The sequence below is a fragment of the Gorilla gorilla genome, chromosome 18 (assembly GCF_029281585.2).
Source record: "Gorilla gorilla gorilla isolate KB3781 chromosome 18, NHGRI_mGorGor1-v2.1_pri, whole genome shotgun sequence".
In the NCBI taxonomy this organism is placed as follows: domain Eukaryota; kingdom Metazoa; phylum Chordata; class Mammalia; order Primates; family Hominidae; genus Gorilla; species Gorilla gorilla.
Genome location: NC_073242.2, coordinates 63,274,498 through 63,296,666, shown reverse-complemented (window position 1 = coordinate 63,296,666; position 22,169 = coordinate 63,274,498).

Below are 22,169 nucleotides of genomic sequence, written 5' to 3'. Positions count from 1 at the left end.
ACGGAACGGAACGGAACGGAACGGAATGGAATAAAATGGAATCAACCCGAGTAGAACGGAATGGAATGGAATGGAATGGAATGGAACAGAATTCAATGGAATGGAATGGAATGGAATGGAATTCAATGGAATGGAATGGAATGGAATGGAATGGAATAGAATGGAATGGAGTTCCATGGAATGGAATGGAATGGAATGGAATGGAATGGAAAGGAATGGAATCGAATGGAATCGAATGGAATCGAATGGAATCGAATGGAATGGAATGGAATAGAATGGAATCAATCCGAGTAGAACGGAACGGAACGGAACGGAACGGAAAGGAATGGAATGGAATGGAACGGAATTCCATGCAATGGATCGGAATTCAATGGAATGGAACGGAATGGAACGGAATGGAATGGAATGGAACGGAATGGAATGGAATGGAACGGAATGGAATGGAATGGAATTCAATGGAATGGAATGGAATGGAATGGAATGGAATGGAATGGAATCGAATTGAATCGAATGGAATCGAATGGAATAGAATGGAATCGAATGGAATGGAATGGAATAGAATGGAATCAACCCGAGTAGAACGGAACGGAACGGAACGGAACGGAACGGAAAGGAATGGAATGGAATGGAATTGAATGGAATGGAACGGAATTCAATGGAATGGAATGGAATGGAATGGAATTCAATGGAATGGAATGGAATCGAATGGAATCGAATGGAATCGAATGGATTCGAATGGAATCGAATGGAATCGAATGGAATGGAATGGAATAGAATGGAATCAACCCGAGAAGAACGGAAAGGAACGGGATGGAACGGAATGGAACGGAACGGAACGGAACGGAACGGAACAGAATTCAATGGAATGGAACGGAATGGAATGGAATTCAATGGAATGGAACGGAATTCAATGGAATGGAATGGAATGGAATGGAACGGAACGGAACGGAACGGAACGAAACGGAACGGAACGGAACGGAACGGAACGGAACGGAATGGAATGGAATTCTATGGAATGGAATGGAATGGAATGGAATTCAATGGAATGGAATTCAATGGAATGGAATGGAATGGAATGGAATGGAATGGAACGGAATTCGATGGAATGGAATGGAATGGAATGGAATTCAATGGAATGGAATGGAATTCGATGGAATGGAATGGAATGGAATGGAATTCAATGGAATGGAATGGAATTCGATGGAATGGAATGGAATGGAATGGAATGGAATGGAATGGAATGGAATCGAATGGAATCGAATGGAATCGAATGGAATCGAATGGAATGGAATGGAATAGAATGGAATCAACCCGAGTGGAATGGAATGGAATGGAATGGTATGGAATGGAATGGAATGGAATGGAATGGAATGGAATGGAATGGAATGGAATGGAATGGAATTCAAATGGAATGGAATGGAATGGAATGGAATGGAATGGAATGGAATGCAATGGAATGGAATAGAATGGACTCATCCCGAGTAGAACGGAACGGAACGGAATGGAATGGAATGGAATGGAATGGAATGGAATGGAACGGAACGGAACGGAACGGAACGGAACGCAACGAAATGGAATGGAATGGAATGAACCACCCGAGTAGAACGGAATGGAATTGAATGGAATGGAATGGAATGTAATGGAATGGAACTAACCCGAGAAGAACGGAACGGAACGGAACGGAACGGAACGCAATGGAATGGAGTGAAATGGAATGGAATGGAATCGAATGGAATGGAATGGAATGGAATGGAATGGAATGGAATGGAATGGAATCAACCCGAGTAAAATGGAATGGAATGGAATCGAATCGAAAGGAATCGAATGCAATCGAATGGAATGGAATGGAATGGAATGGAATGGAATGGAATGGTATCAACCCGTGTAGAATGGAATGGATTGGAATGGAATGGAATGGAATGGAATTCAATGCAATAGAATGGAATGAAAGGGAATGGAATGGAATGGAATGGAATGGAATGGAATGGAATGGAATTCAATGGAATAGAATGGAAAGAATGGAATGGAATGGAATGGAATGCAATCGAATGGAATCGAACGGAATCGAATGGAATGGAGTGGAATAGAATGGAATCAACCCGAGTAGAACGGAATGGAATGGAATGGAACGGAGTTGAATGGAATGGAATGGAATGGAATGGAATGGAATGGAATGGAATGGAATGGAATGGAATCGAATTTAATCGAATGGAATCGAATGGAATGGAATGGAATAGAATGGGATCAACCCGAGTAGAACGGAATGGAATGGAATGGAATGGAATGGAATTGAAAGGAATGGAATGGAATGGAAAGGAATGGAATGGAATGGAATGGAATGGAATAGAATGGAATGCAATGGAATGGAATGGAAACGAATCGAATTTAATCGAATGGAATCGAATGGAATGGAATGGAATAGAATGGGATCAACCCGAGTAGAACGGAATGGAATGTAATGGAATGGAATGGAATGGAATGGAATGGAACAGAACGCAATGGAACGGAACGGAACAGAACGGAATGGAAAGGAATGATCAACCCGAGAAGAACGGAATGGAATGGAATGGAATGGAATGGAATGCAATGGAATGGAATGGAATGGAACGAACACGAGTAGAACGGAAAAGAATGGAACGGAACGGAACAGAACGGAACGGAACGGAATGGAGTGAAATGCAATGGAATGGAATCGAATGGATTCGAATGGAATGGAATGGAATTGAATGGAATGGAATGGAATGGAATGGAATCGAATGGAATCGAATGGAATCGAATGGAATGGAATGGAATAGAATGGAATCAACCCGAGTAGAACGGAATGGAATGGAATGGAATGGAATGGAATGGAATGGAATTCAATGGAATGGAATGGAATGGAATGGAATGGAATTCAGTGGAATCGAATGGAATGGAATGGAATGGAATGGAATGGAATGGAATGGAATGGAATCAACCCGAGTAGAACGGAATGGAATGGAATGGAATGGAATGGAATGGAATGGAATGGAATGGAACGGAACGGAACGGAATTCAATGGAATTGAACGGAATGGAATGGAATTCAATGGAATGGAACGGAATTCAATGGAATGGAATGGAATGGAATGGAACGGAACGGAACGGAACGGAACGGAACGGAACGGAATGGAATGGAATTCAATGGAATGGAATGGAATTTAATGGAATGGAATGGAATGGAATTGAATGGAATGGAACGGAATTCAATGGAATGGAATGGAATGGAATTCAATGGAATGGAATGCAATCGAATGGAATCGAATGGAATCGAATGGAATCGATTGGAATTGAATGGAATCGAATGGAATGGAATGGAATAGAATGGAATCAACACGAGTGGAATGGAACGGAACGGAACGGAACGGAACGGAACGGAACGGAACGGAATGGAATAGAATGGAATCAACCCGAGTAGAACGGAATGGAATGGAATGGAATTGAATGGAACAGAATTCAATGGAATGGAATGGAATGGAATGGAATTCAATGGAACGGAATGGAATGGAATGGAATGGAATTCAATGGAATGGAATGGAATGGAATGGAATGGAATGGAATGGAAAGGAATGGAATCGAATGGAATCGAATGGAATCGAATGGAATGGAATGGAATAGAATGGAATCAATCCGAGTAGAACGGAACAGAATGGAACGGAACGGAACGGAAAGGAATGGAATGGAATGGAACGGAATTCAATGCAATGGATCGGAATTCAATGGAATGGAACGGAATGGAACGGAACGTAATGGAACGGAATGGAATGGAATGGAATGGAATGGAATGGAATGGAACGGAATGGAATGGAACGGAATGGAATGGAATGGAATTCAATGGAATGGAATGGAATGGAATTGAATGGAATGGAATGGAATCGAATTGAATCGAATGGAATCGAATGGAATAGAATGGAATAGAATGGAATGGAATGGAATAGAATGGAATCAACCCGAGTAGAACGGAACGGAACGGAACGGAACGGAACGGAAAGGAATGGAATGGAATGGAACGGAATTCAATGCAATGGAACGGAATTCAATGGAATGGAACGGAATGGAACGGAATGGAACGGAACGGAATGGAAAGGAATGGAATGGAATGGAATGGAACGGAATGGAACGGAATGGAATGGAACGGAATGGAATGGAATGGAATGGAATGGAATTCAATGGAATAGAATGGAATGGAATGAAATCAACACAAGTAGAAAGGAATGGAACGGAACGGAATGGAATGGAATGAACCCGAGTAGAACGGAATGGAATGGAATGGAATGGAATGGAAAGGAATGGAATCGAGTGGAATGGAATGGAATAGAATGGAATCAACCCGAGTAGAACGGAATGGAACGGAATGGAACGGAATGGAACGGAACGGAACGGAACGGAACGGAACGGAACGTAATTCAATGGAATGGAACGGAATGGAATGGAATTCAATGGAATGGAACGGAATTCAATGGAATGGAAAGGAATGGAATGGAACGGAACGGAACGGAACGGAACGGAACGGAATGGAATGGAATTCAATGGAATGGATTGGAATGGAATGGAATTCAATCTAATGGAATTCAATGGAATGGAATGGAATGGAATGGAATGGAATGGAATGGAATGGAACGGAATTCAATGGAATGGAATGGAATGGAATGGAATTCAATGGAATGGAATGGAATTCAATGGAATGGAATGGAATGGAATCAAATGGAATGGAATGGAATGGAATGGAATGGAATGGAATAGAATGGAATCAACCCGAGTAGAACGGAAAGGAACGGAATGGAACGGAATGGAACGGAACGGAACGGAACGGAACGGAACAGAATTCAATGGAATGGAACGGAATGGAATGGAATTCAATGGAATGGAACGGAATTCAATGGAATGGAATGGAACGGAACGGAACGGAACGGAACGAAACGGAACGGAACGGAACGGAACGGAACGGAACGGAACGGAATGGAATGGAATTCAATGGAATGGAATGGAATGGAATGGAATTCAATGGAATGGAATTCAATGGAATGGAATGGAATGGAATGGAATGGAATGGAACGGAATTCAATGGAATGGAATGGAATGGAATGGAATTCAATGGAATGGAATGGAATTCAATGGAATGGAATGGAATGGAATGGAATGGAATGGAATCGAATGGAATCGAATGGAATCGAATGGAATCGAATGGAATGGAATGGAATAGAATGGAATCAACCCGAGTGGAATGGAATGGAATGGAATGGTATGGAATGGAATGGAATGGAATGGAATGGAATGGAATGGAATGGAATTCAAATGGAATGGAATGGAATGGAATGCAATGGAATGGAATGGAACGGAATTCAATGGAATGGAATGGAATGGAATGGAATTCTATGGAATGGAATGGAATCGAATGGAATCAAATGGAATCGAATGGAATCGAATGGAATCAACCCGAGTGGAATGGAACGGAACGGAACGGAACGGAACGGAACGGAATGGAATAGAATGGAATCAACCCGAGTAGAACGGAATGGAATGGAATGGAATTGAATGGAACAGAATTCAATGGAATGGAATGGAATGGAATGGAATTCAATGGAATGGAATGGAATGGAACGGAACGGAACGGAATGGAACGCAACGCAACGGAACAGAACGGAATGGAACGGAACTGAAAGGAATGGAATGGAATGAAATCAACCCGAGCAGAACGGAATGGAATGGAGTGGAACGGAATGGACTCAATGGAATAGAATGGAATGGAATGGAATGGAATGGAATGGAATGGAATGGAATCGAATGGAATCGAATGGAATCGAATGGAATGGATTGGAATAGAATGGAATCAACCCGAGTAGAATGGAATGGAATGGAATGGAATGGAATGGAATGGAATGGAATGGAATGGAATTCAAATGGAATGGAATGGAATGGAATGGAATGGAATTGAATGGAATGGAACGGAATTCATTGGAATGGAATGGAATGGAATGGAATTCAATGGAATGGAATGGAATGGAATGGAATCGAATGGAATCGAATGGAATCGAATGGAATCGAATGGAATCGAATGGAATGGAATGGAATAGAATGGAATCAACCGGAGTGGAATGGAACGGAACGGAACGGAACGGAACGGAACGGAATGGAATAAAATGGAATCAACCCGAGTAGAACGGAATGGAATGGAATGGAATGGAATGGAACAGAATTCAATGGAATGGAATGGAATGGAATGGAATTCAATGGAATGGAATGGAATGGAATGGAATGGAATAGAATGGAATGGAGTTCCATGGAATGGAATGGAATGGAATGGAATGGAATGGAAAGGAATGGAATCGAATGGAATCGAATGGAATCGAATGGAATCGAATGGAATGGAATGGAATAGAATGGAATCAATCCGAGTAGAACGGAACGGAACGGAACGGAACGGAACGGAAAGGAATGGAATGGAATGGAACGGAATTCCATGCAATGGATCGGAATTCAATGGAATGGAACGGAATGGAACGGAATGGAATGGAATGGAACGGAATGGAATGGAATGGAACGGAATGGAATGGAATGGAATTCAATGGAATGGAATGGAATGGAATGGAATGGAATGGAATGGAATCGAATTGAATCGAATGGAATCGAATGGAATAGAATGGAATCGAATGGAATGGAATGGAATAGAATGGAATCAACCCGAGTAGAACGGAACGGAACGGAACGGAACGGAACGGAAAGGAATGGAATGGAATGGAATTGAATGGAATGGAACGGAATTCAATGGAATGGAATGGAATGGAATGGAATTCAATGGAATGGAATGGAATCGAATGGAATCGAATGGAATCGAATGGATTCGAATGGAATCGAATGGAATCGAATGGAATGGAATGGAATAGAATGGAATCAACCCGAGAAGAACGGAAAGGAACGGGATGGAACGGAATGGAACGGAACGGAACGGAACGGAACGGAACAGAATTCAATGGAATGGAACGGAATGGAATGGAATTCAATGGAATGGAACGGAATTCAATGGAATGGAATGGAATGGAATGGAACGGAACGGAACGGAACGGAACGAAACGGAACGGAACGGAACGGAACGGAACGGAACGGAATGGAATGGAATTCTATGGAATGGAATGGAATGGAATGGAATTCAATGGAATGGAATTCAATGGAATGGAATGGAATGGAATGGAATGGAATGGAACGGAATTCGATGGAATGGAATGGAATGGAATGGAATTCAATGGAATGGAATGGAATTCGATGGAATGGAATGGAATGGAATGGAATTCAATGGAATGGAATGGAATTCGATGGAATGGAATGGAATGGAATGGAATGGAATGGAATGGAATGGAATCGAATGGAATCGAATGGAATCGAATGGAATCGAATGGAATGGAATGGAATAGAATGGAATCAACCCGAGTGGAATGGAATGGAATGGAATGGTATGGAATGGAATGGAATGGAATGGAATGGAATGGAATGGAATGGAATGGAATGGAATGGAATTCAAATGGAATGGAATGGAATGGAATGGAATGGAATGGAATGCAATGGAATGGAATAGAATGGACTCATCCCGAGTAGAACGGAACGGAACGGAATGGAATGGAATGGAATGGAATGGAATGGAATGGAACGGAACGGAACGGAACGGAACGGAACGCAACGAAATGGAATGGAATGGAATGAACCACCCGAGTAGAACGGAATGGAATTGAATGGAATGGAATGGAATGTAATGGAATGGAACTAACCCGAGAAGAACGGAACGGAACGGAACGGAACGGAACGCAATGGAATGGAGTGAAATGGAATGGAATGGAATCGAATGGAATGGAATGGAATGGAATGGAATGGAATGGAATGGAATGGAATCAACCCGAGTAAAATGGAATGGAATGGAATCGAATCGAAAGGAATCGAATGCAATCGAATGGAATGGAATGGAATGGAATGGAATGGAATGGAATGGTATCAACCCGTGTAGAATGGAATGGATTGGAATGGAATGGAATGGAATGGAATTCAATGCAATAGAATGGAATGAAAGGGAATGGAATGGAATGGAATGGAATGGAATGGAATGGAATGGAATTCAATGGAATAGAATGGAAAGAATGGAATGGAATGGAATGGAATGCAATCGAATGGAATCGAACGGAATCGAATGGAATGGAGTGGAATAGAATGGAATCAACCCGAGTAGAACGGAATGGAATGGAATGGAACGGAGTTGAATGGAATGGAATGGAATGGAATGGAATGGAATGGAATGGAATGGAATGGAATGGAATCGAATTTAATCGAATGGAATCGAATGGAATGGAATGGAATAGAATGGGATCAACCCGAGTAGAACGGAATGGAATGGAATGGAATGGAATGGAATTGAAAGGAATGGAATGGAATGGAAAGGAATGGAATGGAATGGAATAGAATGGAATGCAATGGAATGGAATGGAAACGAATCGAATTTAATCGAATGGAATCGAATGGAATGGAATGGAATAGAATGGGATCAACCCGAGTAGAACGGAATGGAATGTAATGGAATGGAATGGAATGGAATGGAATGGAACAGAACGCAATGGAACGGAACGGAACAGAACGGAATGGAAAGGAATGATCAACCCGAGAAGAACGGAATGGAATGGAATGGAATGGAATGGAATGCAATGGAATGGAATGGAATGGAACGAACACGAGTAGAACGGAAAAGAATGGAACGGAACGGAACAGAACGGAACGGAACGGAATGGAGTGAAATGCAATGGAATGGAATCGAATGGATTCGAATGGAATGGAATGGAATTGAATGGAATGGAATGGAATGGAATGGAATCGAATGGAATCGAATGGAATCGAATGGAATGGAATGGAATAGAATGGAATCAACCCGAGTAGAACGGAATGGAATGGAATGGAATGGAATGGAATGGAATGGAATTCAATGGAATGGAATGGAATGGAATGGAATGGAATTCAGTGGAATCGAATGGAATGGAATGGAATGGAATGGAATGGAATGGAATGGAATGGAATCAACCCGAGTAGAACGGAATGGAATGGAATGGAATGGAATGGAATGGAATGGAATGGAACGGAACGGAACGGAATTCAATGGAATTGAACGGAATGGAATGGAATTCAATGGAATGGAACGGAATTCAATGGAATGGAATGGAATGGAATGGAACGGAACGGAACGGAACGGAACGGAACGGAACGGAATGGAATGGAATTCAATGGAATGGAATGGAATTTAATGGAATGGAATGGAATGGAATTGAATGGAATGGAACGGAATTCAATGGAATGGAATGGAATGGAATTCAATGGAATGGAATGCAATCGAATGGAATCGAATGGAATCGAATGGAATCGATTGGAATTGAATGGAATCGAATGGAATGGAATGGAATAGAATGGAATCAACACGAGTGGAATGGAACGGAACGGAACGGAACGGAACGGAACGGAACGGAACGGAATGGAATAGAATGGAATCAACCCGAGTAGAACGGAATGGAATGGAATGGAATTGAATGGAACAGAATTCAATGGAATGGAATGGAATGGAATGGAATTCAATGGAACGGAATGGAATGGAATGGAATGGAATTCAATGGAATGGAATGGAATGGAATGGAATGGAATGGAATGGAAAGGAATGGAATCGAATGGAATCGAATGGAATCGAATGGAATGGAATGGAATAGAATGGAATCAATCCGAGTAGAACGGAACAGAATGGAACGGAACGGAACGGAAAGGAATGGAATGGAATGGAACGGAATTCAATGCAATGGATCGGAATTCAATGGAATGGAACGGAATGGAACGGAACGTAATGGAACGGAATGGAATGGAATGGAATGGAATGGAATGGAATGGAACGGAATGGAATGGAACGGAATGGAATGGAATGGAATTCAATGGAATGGAATGGAATGGAATTGAATGGAATGGAATGGAATCGAATTGAATCGAATGGAATCGAATGGAATAGAATGGAATAGAATGGAATGGAATGGAATAGAATGGAATCAACCCGAGTAGAACGGAACGGAACGGAACGGAACGGAACGGAAAGGAATGGAATGGAATGGAACGGAATTCAATGCAATGGAACGGAATTCAATGGAATGGAACGGAATGGAACGGAATGGAACGGAACGGAATGGAAAGGAATGGAATGGAATGGAATGGAACGGAATGGAACGGAATGGAATGGAACGGAATGGAATGGAATGGAATGGAATGGAATTCAATGGAATAGAATGGAATGGAATGAAATCAACACAAGTAGAAAGGAATGGAACGGAACGGAATGGAATGGAATGAACCCGAGTAGAACGGAATGGAATGGAATGGAATGGAATGGAAAGGAATGGAATCGAGTGGAATGGAATGGAATAGAATGGAATCAACCCGAGTAGAACGGAATGGAACGGAATGGAACGGAATGGAACGGAACGGAACGGAACGGAACGGAACGGAACGTAATTCAATGGAATGGAACGGAATGGAATGGAATTCAATGGAATGGAACGGAATTCAATGGAATGGAAAGGAATGGAATGGAACGGAACGGAACGGAACGGAACGGAACGGAATGGAATGGAATTCAATGGAATGGATTGGAATGGAATGGAATTCAATCTAATGGAATTCAATGGAATGGAATGGAATGGAATGGAATGGAATGGAATGGAATGGAACGGAATTCAATGGAATGGAATGGAATGGAATGGAATTCAATGGAATGGAATGGAATTCAATGGAATGGAATGGAATGGAATCAAATGGAATCGAATGGAATGGAATGGAATGGAATGGAATAGAATGGAATCAACCCGAGTAGAACGGAAAGGAACGGAATGGAACGGAATGGAACGGAACGGAACGGAACGGAACGGAACAGAATTCAATGGAATGGAACGGAATGGAATGGAATTCAATGGAATGGAACGGAATTCAATGGAATGGAATGGAATGGAATGGAACGGAACGGAACGGAACGGAACGAAACGGAACGGAACGGAACGGAACGGAACGGAACGGAACGGAATGGAATGGAATTCAATGGAATGGAATGGAATGGAATGGAATTCAATGGAATGGAATTCAATGGAATGGAATGGAATGGAATGGAATGGAATGGAACGGAATTCAATGGAATGGAATGGAATGGAATGGAATTCAATGGAATGGAATGGAATTCAATGGAATGGAATGGAATGGAATGGAATGGAATGGAATCGAATGGAATCGAATGAAATCGAATGGAATCGAATGGAATGGAATGGAATAGAATGGAATCAACCCGAGTGGAATGGAATGGAATGGAATGGTATGGAATGGAATGGAATGGAATGGAATGGAATGGAATGGAATGGAATTCAAATGGAATGGAATGGAATGGAATGCAATGGAATGGAATGGAACGGAATTCAATGGAATGGAATGGAATGGAATGGAATTCTATGGAATGGAATGGAATCGAATGGAATCAAATGGAATCGAATGGAATCGAATGGAATCAACCCGAGTGGAATGGAACGGAACGGAACGGAACGGAACGGAACGGAACGGAATGGAATAGAATGGAATCAACCCGAGTAGAACGGAATGGAATGGAATGGAATTGAATGGAACAGAATTCAAAGGAATGGAATGGAATGGAATGGAATTCAATGGAATGGAATGGAATGGAACGGAACGGAACGGAATGGAACGCAACGCAACGGAACAGAACGGAATGGAACGGAACTGAAAGGAATGGAATGGAATGAAATCAACCCGAGCAGAACGGAATGGAATGGAGTGGAACGGAATGGACTCAATGGAATAGAATGGAATGGAATGGAATGGAATGGAATGGAATGGAATGGAATCGAATGGAATCGAATGGAATCGAATGGAATGGATTGGAATAGAATGGAATCAACCCGAGTAGAACTTAATGGAATGGAATGGAACGGAATGGAACGAACCCGAATAGAACGGAACTGAACGGAATGGAACGGAACGGAACGGAACGGAACGGAGTGAAATGGAATGGAATGGAATCGAATGGAACCGAATGGAATGGAATGGAATGGAATGGAATGGAATGGAATGGAACGGAAAGGAACGGAACGCAACGGAATGGAATGGAATGATAAACCCGAGTAGAACGGAATGGAATGGAATGTAATGGAATGGAAAGGAACGAACCCGAGTAGAACGGAACAGAACGGAACGGAACGGAACGGAACGGAACGGAACGGAATGGAGTGAAATGGAATGGAATGGAATCGAATGGAATGGAATGGAATGGAATGGAATGGAATGGAATGGAATCGAATCGAATCGAATGGTATCGAATGGAATGGAATGGAATGGAATGGAATGGAATGGAATGGAATGGAATGGAATGGAATCAACCCGAGTAGAACATAATGGAATGGAATGGAATGGTATGGAATGGAATGGAATGGAATGGAATGGAATGGAATGGAATGGAATGGAATTCAGTGGAATAGAGTGGAATGGAATGGAATGCAATGGAATGGAATGGAATGGAATGGAATGGAATGGAATGGAATGGAATCGAATCGAATGGAATGGAATGGAATGGAATGGAATGGAATGGAAAGGAATGGAATGGAATTGAATGGAATGGAATCAACCCGAGTAGAACGGAATGGAATGGAATGGAATGGAATGGAATGGAATCAACCCGAGTAGAACGGAATGCAATGGAATGGAATGGAATGGAATGGAATGGAACGGAACGGACCCGAGTAGAACGGAACAGAACGGAACGGAACGGAACGGAACGGAACGGAATGGAGTGAAATGGAATGGAATGGAATGGAATGGAATCGAATGGAATGGAATGGAATGGAATGGAATGGAATGGAATAGAATCGAATCGAATCGAATGGAATCGAATTTAATGGAATGGAATGGAATGGAATGGAATGGAATGGAATTCAATGGAATGGAACGGAATTCAATGGAATGGAATGGAATGGAAAGGAACGGAACGGAACGGAACGGAACGGAACGGAACGGAAAGGAACGGAATGGAATGGAATGAACCCGAGTAGAACGGAATGGAATGGAATGGAATGGAATCGAATGGAATGGAATGGAATAGAATGGAATCAACCCGAGTAGAACGGAATGGAACGGAATGGAATGGAATGGAACGGAACGGAACGGAACGGAATTCAATGGAATTGAACGGAATGGAATGGAATTCAATGGAATGGAACGGAATTCAATGGAATGGAATGGAATGGAATGGAACGGAACGGAACGGAACGGAACGGAACGGAATGGAATGGAATTCAATGGAATGGAATGGAATGGAATGGAATGGAATGGAATGGAATTGAATGGAATGGAACGGAATTCAATGGAATGGAATGGAATGGAATGGAATTCAGTGGAATGGAATGCAATCGAATGGAATCGAATGGAATCGAATGGAATCGATTGGAATCGAATGGAATCGAATGGAATGGAATGGAATAGAATGGAATCAACACGAGTGGAATGCAACGGAACGGAACGGAACGGAACGGAACGGAACGGAACGGAATGGAATAGAATGGAATCAACCCGAGTAGAACGGAATGGAATGGAATGGAATTGAATGGAACAGAATTCAATGGAATGGAATGGAATGGAATGGAATGGAATGGAATTCAATGGAATGGAATGGAATGGAATGGAATGGAATGGAATGGAATGGAATGGAATGGAATGGAATCGAATGGAATCGAATGGAATCGAATGGAATGGAATGGAATAGAATGGAATCAATCCGAGTAGAACGGAACGGAACGGAACGGAACGGAACGGAAAGGAATGGAATGGAATGGAACGGAATTCAATGCAATGGATCGGAATTCAATGGAATGGAACGGAATGGAACGGAACGTAATGGAATGGAATGGAATGGAATGGAATGGAACGGAATGGAATGGAACGGAATGGAATGGAATGGAATTCAATGGAATGGAATGGAATGGAATGGAATGGAATGAAATGGAATGGAATGGAATCGAATGGAATCGAATGGAATCGAATGGAATAGAATGGAATCGAATGGAATGGAATGGAATAGAATGGAATCAACCCGAGTAGAACGGAACGGAACGGAACGGAACGGAACGGAACGGAACGGAAAGGAATGGAATGGAATGGAACGGAATTCAATGCAATGGAACGGAATTCAATGGAATGGAACGGAATGGAACGGAATGGAACGGAACGGAATGGAAAGGAATGGAATGGAATGGAATGGAATGGAACGGAATGGAATGGAACGGAATGGAATGGAATGGAATGGAATGGAATTCAATGGAATGGAATGGAATTCAATGGAATGGAATTCTATGGAATTCAATGGAATGGAATGGAATGGAATGAAATGGAATGGAATTCAATGGAATGGAATGGAATCGAATGGAATGGAATGGAATGGAATTCCATGGAATTCCATGGAATGGAATGGAATGGAATGGAATGGAATGGAATGGAATTCAATGGAATAGAATGGAATGGAATGAAATCAACACAAGTAGAAAGGAATGGAACGGAACGGAATGGAATGGAATGAACCCGAGTAGAACGGAATGGAATGGAATGGAATGGAATGGAAAGGAATGGAATCGAGTGGAATGGAATGGAATAGAATGGAATCAACCCGAGTAGAACGGAATGGAACAGAATGGAACGGAATGGAACGGAACGGAATGGAACGGAACGGAATTCAATGGAATGGAACGGAATGGAATGGAATTCAATGGAATGGAACGGAATTCAATGGAATGGAAAGGAATGGAATGGAACGGAACGGAACGGAACGGAACGGAACGGAATGGAATGGAATTCAATGGAATGGATTGGAATGGAATGGAATTCAATCTAATGGAATTCAATGGAATGGAATGGAATGGAATGGAATGGAATGGAATGGAACGGAATTCCATGGAATGGAATGGAATGGAATGGAATTCAATGGAATGGAATGGAATTCAATGGAATGGAATGGAATGGAATGGAATGGAATGGAATGGAATGGAATGGAATCGAATGGAATCGAATGGAATGGAATGGAATGGAATGGAATAGAATGGAATCAACCCGAGTAGAATGGAATGGAATGGAATGGAATGGAATGGAATGGAATGGAATTCAAATGGAATGGAATGGAATGGAATGGAATGGAATGGAATTGAATGGAATGGAACGGAATTCATTGGAATGGAATGGAATGGAATGGAATTCAATGGAATGGAATGGAATGGAATGGAATCGAATGGAATCGAATGGAATCGAATGGAATCGAATGGAATCGAATGGAATGGAATGGAATAGAATGGAATCAACCCGAGTGGAATGGAACGGAACGGAACGGAACGGAACGGAACGGAATGGAATAAAATGGAATCAACCCGAGTAGAACGGAATGGAATGGAATGGAATGGAATGGAACAGAATTCAATGGAATGGAATGGAATGGAATGGAATTCAATGGAATGGAATGGAATGGAATGGAATGGAATAGAATGGAATGGAGTTCCATGGAATGGAATGGAATGGAATGGAATGGAATGGAAAGGAATGGAATCGAATGGAATCGAATGGAATCGAATGGAATCGAATGGAATGGAATGGAATAGAATGGAATCAATCCGAGTAGAACGGAACGGAACGGAACGGAACGGAACGGAATGGAATGGAATGGAATGGAACGGAATTCCATGCAATGGATCGGAATTCAATGGAATGGAACGGAATGGAACGGAATGGAATGGAATGGAACGGAATGGAATGGAATGGAATGGAATGGAATGGAATGGAATGGAATTCAATGGAATGGAATGGAATGGAATGGAATGGAATGGAATGGAATCGAATTGAATCGAATGGAATCGAATGGAATAGAATGGAATCGAATGGAATGGAATGGAATAGAATGGAATCAACCCGAGTAGAACGGAACGGAACGGAACGGAACGGAACGGAAAGGAATGGAATGGAATGGAATTGAATGGAATGGAACGGAATTCAATGGAATGGAATGGAATGGAATGGAATTCAATGGAATGGAATGGAATCGAATGGAATCGAATGGAATCGAATGGATTCGAATGGAATCGAATGGAATCGAATGGAATGGAATGGAATAGAATGGAATCAACCCGAGAAGAACGGAAAGGAACGGGATGGAACGGAATGGAACGGAACGGAACGGAACGGAACGGAACAGAATTCAATGGAATGGAACGGAATGGAATGGAATTCAATGGAATGGAACGGAATTCAATGGAATGGAATGGAATGGAATGGAACGGAACGGAACGGAACGGAACGAAACGGAACGGAACGGAACGGAACGGAACGGAACGGAACGGAACGGAATGGAATGGAATTCTATGGAATGGAATGGAATGGAATGGAATTCAATGGAATGGAATTCAATGGAATGGAATGGAATGGAATGGAATGGAATGGAACGGAATTCGATGGAATGGAATGGAATGGAATGGAATTCAATGGAATGGAATGGAATTCAATGGAATGGAATGGAATGGAATGGAATGGAATGGAATGGAATGGAATGGAATCGAATGGAATCGAATGGAATCGAATGGAATCGAATGGAATGGAATGGAATAGAATGGAATCAACCCGAGTGGAATGGAATGGAATGGAATGGTATGGAATGGAATGGAATGGAATGGAATGGAATGGAATGGAATGGAATGGAATGGAATTCAAATGGAATGGAATGGAATGGAATGGAATGGAATGGAATGCAATGGAATGGAATAGAATGGACTCATTACGAGTAGAACGGAACGGAACGGAATGGAATGGAATGGAATGGAATGGAATGGAATGGAACGGAACGGAACGGAACGGAACGGAACGCAACGAAATGGAATGGAATGGAATGAACCACCCGAGTAGAACGGAATGGAATTGAATGGAATGGAATGGAATGTAATGGAATGGAACTAACCCGAGAAGAACGGAACGGAACGGAACGGAACGGAACGCAATGGAATGGAGTGAAATGGAATGGAATGGAATCGAATGGAATGGAATGGAATGGAATGGAATGGAATGGAATGGAATGGAATCAACCCGAGTAAAATGGAATGGAATGGAATCGAATCGAAAGGAATCGAATGCAATCGAATGGAATGGAATGGAATGGAATGGAATGGAATGGAATGGTATCAACCCGTGTAGAATGGAATGGATTGGAATGGAATGGAATGGAATGGAATTCAATGCAATAGAATGGAATGAAAGGGAATGGAATGGAATGGAATGGAATGGAATGGAATGGAATGGAATTCAATGGAATAGAATGGAAAGAATGGAATGGAATGGAATGGAATGCAATCGAATGGAATCGAACGGAATCGAATGGAATGGAGTGGAATAGAATGGAATCAACCCGAGTAGAACGGAATGGAATGGAATGAAACGGAGTTGAATGGAATGGAATGGAATGGAATGGAATGGAATGGAATGGAATCGAATTTAATCGAATGGAATCGAATGGAATGGAATGGAATAGAATGGGATCAACCCGAGTAGAACGGAATGGAATGGAATGGAATGGAATGGAATTGAAAGGAATGGAATGGAATGGAAAGGAATGGAATGGAATGGAATGGAATGGAATAGAATGGAATGCAATGGAATGGAATGGAAACGAATCGAATTTAATCGAATGGAATCGAATGGAATGGAATGGAATAGAATGGGATCAACCCGAGTAGAACGGAATGGAATGTAATGGAATGGAATGGAATGGAATGGAATGGAACAGAACGCAATGGAACGGAACGGAACAGAACGGAATGGAAAGGAATGATCAACCCGAGAAGAACGGAATGGAATGGAATGGAATGGAATGGAATGCAATGGAATGGAATGGAATGGAACGAACACGAGTAGAACGGAAAAGAATGGAACGGAACGGAACAGAACGGAACGGAACGGAATGGAGTGAAATGCAATGGAATGGAATCGAATGGATTCGAATGGAATGGAATGGAATTGAATGGAATGGAATGGAATGGAATGGAATCGAATGGAATCGAATGGAATCGAATGGAATGGAATGGAATAGAATGGAATCAACCCGAGTAGAACGGAATGGAATGGAATGGAATGGAATGGAATGGAATGGAATTCAATGGAATGGAATGGAATGGAATGGAATGGAATTCAGTGGAATCGAATGGAATGGAATGGAATGGAATGGAATGGAATGGAATGGAATGGAATCAACCCGAGTAGAACGGAATGGAATGGAATGGAATGGAATGGAATGGAATGGAATGGAATGGAATGGAATGGAACCGAATGGAATGGAATTTAATGGAATGGAATGGAATGGAATGGAATGGAATGGAATGGAATTCAATGGAATTGAATGGAATGGAATGGAATTCAATGGAACAGAATGGAATGGAATGGAATGGAATGGAATGGAATGGAATGGAATCGAATGGAATCGAATGGAATCGAATGGAATCGAATGGAATGGAGTGGAATAGAATGGAATCAACCCGAGTAGAACGGAATGGAATGGAATGGAACGGAATGGAACGAACCCGAATAGAACGGAACTGAACGGAATGGAGCGGAACGGAACGGAACGGAGTGAAATGGAATGGAATGGAATCGAATGGAACCGAATGGAATGGAATGGAATGGAATGGAATGGAATGGAATGGAATGGAATGGAATGGAATGGAATGGAATGGAACCAACTCGAGTAGAATGGAATGGATTGGAAAGGAATGGAATGGAATGGAATGGAATGGAATGGAACGGAATCAACCCGAGTGGAGTGGAGTGGAGAGGAGTGGAGTGGAGTGGAGTGGAATGGAGTGGAATGGAATGGAATGGAATAGAATGGAATCAACCCGAGTAGAACGGAATGGAATGGAATGGAATGGAATGGAACGGAATGGAACAGAACGGAATGGAACGGAACGGAACGGAACGGAATGGAATTTAACGAACCCGAGTAGAATGGAATGGAATGGAATGGAATGGAATGGAATGGAATGGAATGGAATTCAATGGAATGGAATGGAATGGAATGGAATGGAATGGAATGGAATTCAGTGGAATCGAATGGAATGGAATGGAATGGAATGGAATGGAATGGAATGGAATGGAATCAACCCGAGTAGAACGGAATGGAATGGAATGGAATGGAATGGAATGGAATGGAATGGAATGGAATGGAACCGAATGGAATGGAACGGAATGGAATGGAATGGAATGGAATGGAATGGAATGGAATGGAATGGAATGGAATGGAATTCAATGGAATAGAATGGAATGGAATGGAATGGAATGGAATGGAACGGAACGGAACGCAACGCAACGCAACGGAACGGAACGGAACGGAACGGAACTGAACGTAATGGAATGGAAAGGAATCAACCCGAGTAGAACGGAATGGAATGGAATGGAATGGAATGGAACGGAACGGAACGGAACTTAACGGAACGGAACGGAATGGAATGAAATGGAATGGAATGGAATCGAATTGAATCGAATGGAATAGAATGGAATGGAATGGAATGGAATAGAAAGGAATCGAATCGAATCGAATGGAATCGAATGGAATCGAATGGAATGGAATGGAATGGAATGGAATGGAATGGAATGGAATGGAATCAACCCGTGTAGAATGTAATGGATTGGAATGGAATGGAATGGAATGGAATGGAATGGAATGGAATGGAATGGAATGGAATGGAATTCAATGGAATAGAATGGAATGGAATGGAATTCAATGGAACAGAATGGAATGGAATGGAATGGAATGGAATGGAATGGAATCGAATGGAATCGAATGGAATCGAATGGAATCGAATGGAATGGAATGGAATAGAATGGAATCAACCCGAGTAGAACGGAATGGAATGGAATGGAACGGAATGGAACGAACCCGAATAGAACGGAACTGAACGGAATGGAATGGAACGGAACGGAACGGAGTGAAATGGAATGGAATGGAATCGAATGGAACCGAATGGAATGGAATGGAATGGAATGGAATGGAATGGAATGGAATGGAACCAACTAGAGTAGAATGGAATGGATTGGAAAGGAATGGAAAAATGGAATGGAATGGAATGGAATGGAATGGAACGGAATCAACCCGAGTGGAGTGGAGTGGAGTGGAGTGGAGTGGAGTGGAATGGAGTGGAATGGAATGGAATGGAATAGAATGGAATCAACCCGAGTAGAACGGAATGGAATGGAATGGAATGGAATGGAACGGAATGGAACAGAACGGAATGGAACGGAACGGAATGGAACGGAATGGAATTTAACGAACCCGAGTAGAACGGAATGGAATGGAATGGAATGGAATGGAATGGAATGGAATGGAATGGAATCGAATGGAATGGAATGGAATGGAATCGAATGGAATGGAATGGAATGCAATGGAATGGAATCAACCCGAGTAGAACGGAATGGAATGGAATGGAATGGAATGGAATGGAACAGAACGCAATGGAACGGAACGGAACAGAACGGAATGGAAAGGAATGATCAACCCGAGAAGAACGGAATGGAATGGAATGGAATGGAATTCAATGGAATAGAATGGAATGGAATGGAATGGAATGGAATGGAATGGAATGGAATGGAATGGAATGGAATCGAATGGAATCGAATGGAATCGATTGGAATGGAATGGAATGGAATGGAATGGAATGGAATGGAATGGCATAGAATGGAATGGAATCGAATCAACCCGAGTAGATCGGAATGGAATGGAATGGAATGGAATGGAACGGAATGGAAGGAATGGAATGGAATTCAATGGAATAGAATGGAATGGAATGGAATGGAATGGAATGGAATCTAATGGACTTGAATGGAATCGAATGGAATGTAATGGAATAGAATGGAATCAACCCGAGTAGAACGGAATGGAATGGAATGGAATGGAATGGAATGGAACGGAATGGAACGGAACGGAATGGAACGGAACGGAACGGAATGGAACGCAACGCAACGGAACGGAACGGAATGGAACGGAACTGAAAGGAATGGAATGGAATGAAATCAACCCGAGCAGAACGGAGTGGAATGGAGTGGAAAGGAATGGAATTCAATGGAATAGAATGGAATGGAATGGAATGGAATGGAATGGAATGGAATGGAATCGAATGGAATCGAATGGAATCGAATGGAATGGATTGGAATAGAATGGAATCAACCCGAGTAGAACGGAATGGAATGGAATGGAACGGAGTGGAACGAACCCGAATAGAACGGAACTGAACGGAATGGAACGGAACGGAACGGAACGGAACGGAGTGAAATGGAATGGAATGGAATCGAATGGAACCGAATGGAATGGAATGGAATGGAATGGAATGGAATGGAATGGAATGGAATGGAACGGAAAGGAACGGAACGCAACGGAATGGAATGGAATGATAAACCCGAGTAGAACGGAATGGAATGGAATGGAATGGAATGGAATGGAACGAACCCGAGTAGAACGGAACAGAACGGAACGGAACGGAACGGAACGGAACGGAACGGAATGGAGTGAAATGGAATGGAATGGAATCGAATGGAATGGAATGGAATGGAATGGAATGGAATCGAATGGAATCGAATCGAATCGAATGGAATCGAATGGAATGGAATGGAATGGAATGGAATGGAATGGAATGGAATGGAATGGAATGGAATTCAGTGGAATAGAGTGGAATGGAATGGAATGGAATGGAATGGAATGGAATGGAATCGAATGGAATGGAATGGAATGGAATGGAATGGAATGGAATGGAAAGGAATGGAATGGAATTGAATGGAATGGAATCAACCCGAGTAGAACGGAATGGAATGGAATGGAATGGAATGGAATGGAATCAACCCGAGTAGAACGGAATGCAATGGAATGGAATGGAATGGAATGGAATGGAACGGAACGGACCCGAGTAGAACGGAACAGAACGGAACGGAACGGAACGGAATGGAGTGAAATGGAATGGAATGGAATGGAATGGAATCGAATGGAATGGAATGGAATGGAATGGAATGGAATGGAATAGAATCGAATCGAATCGAATG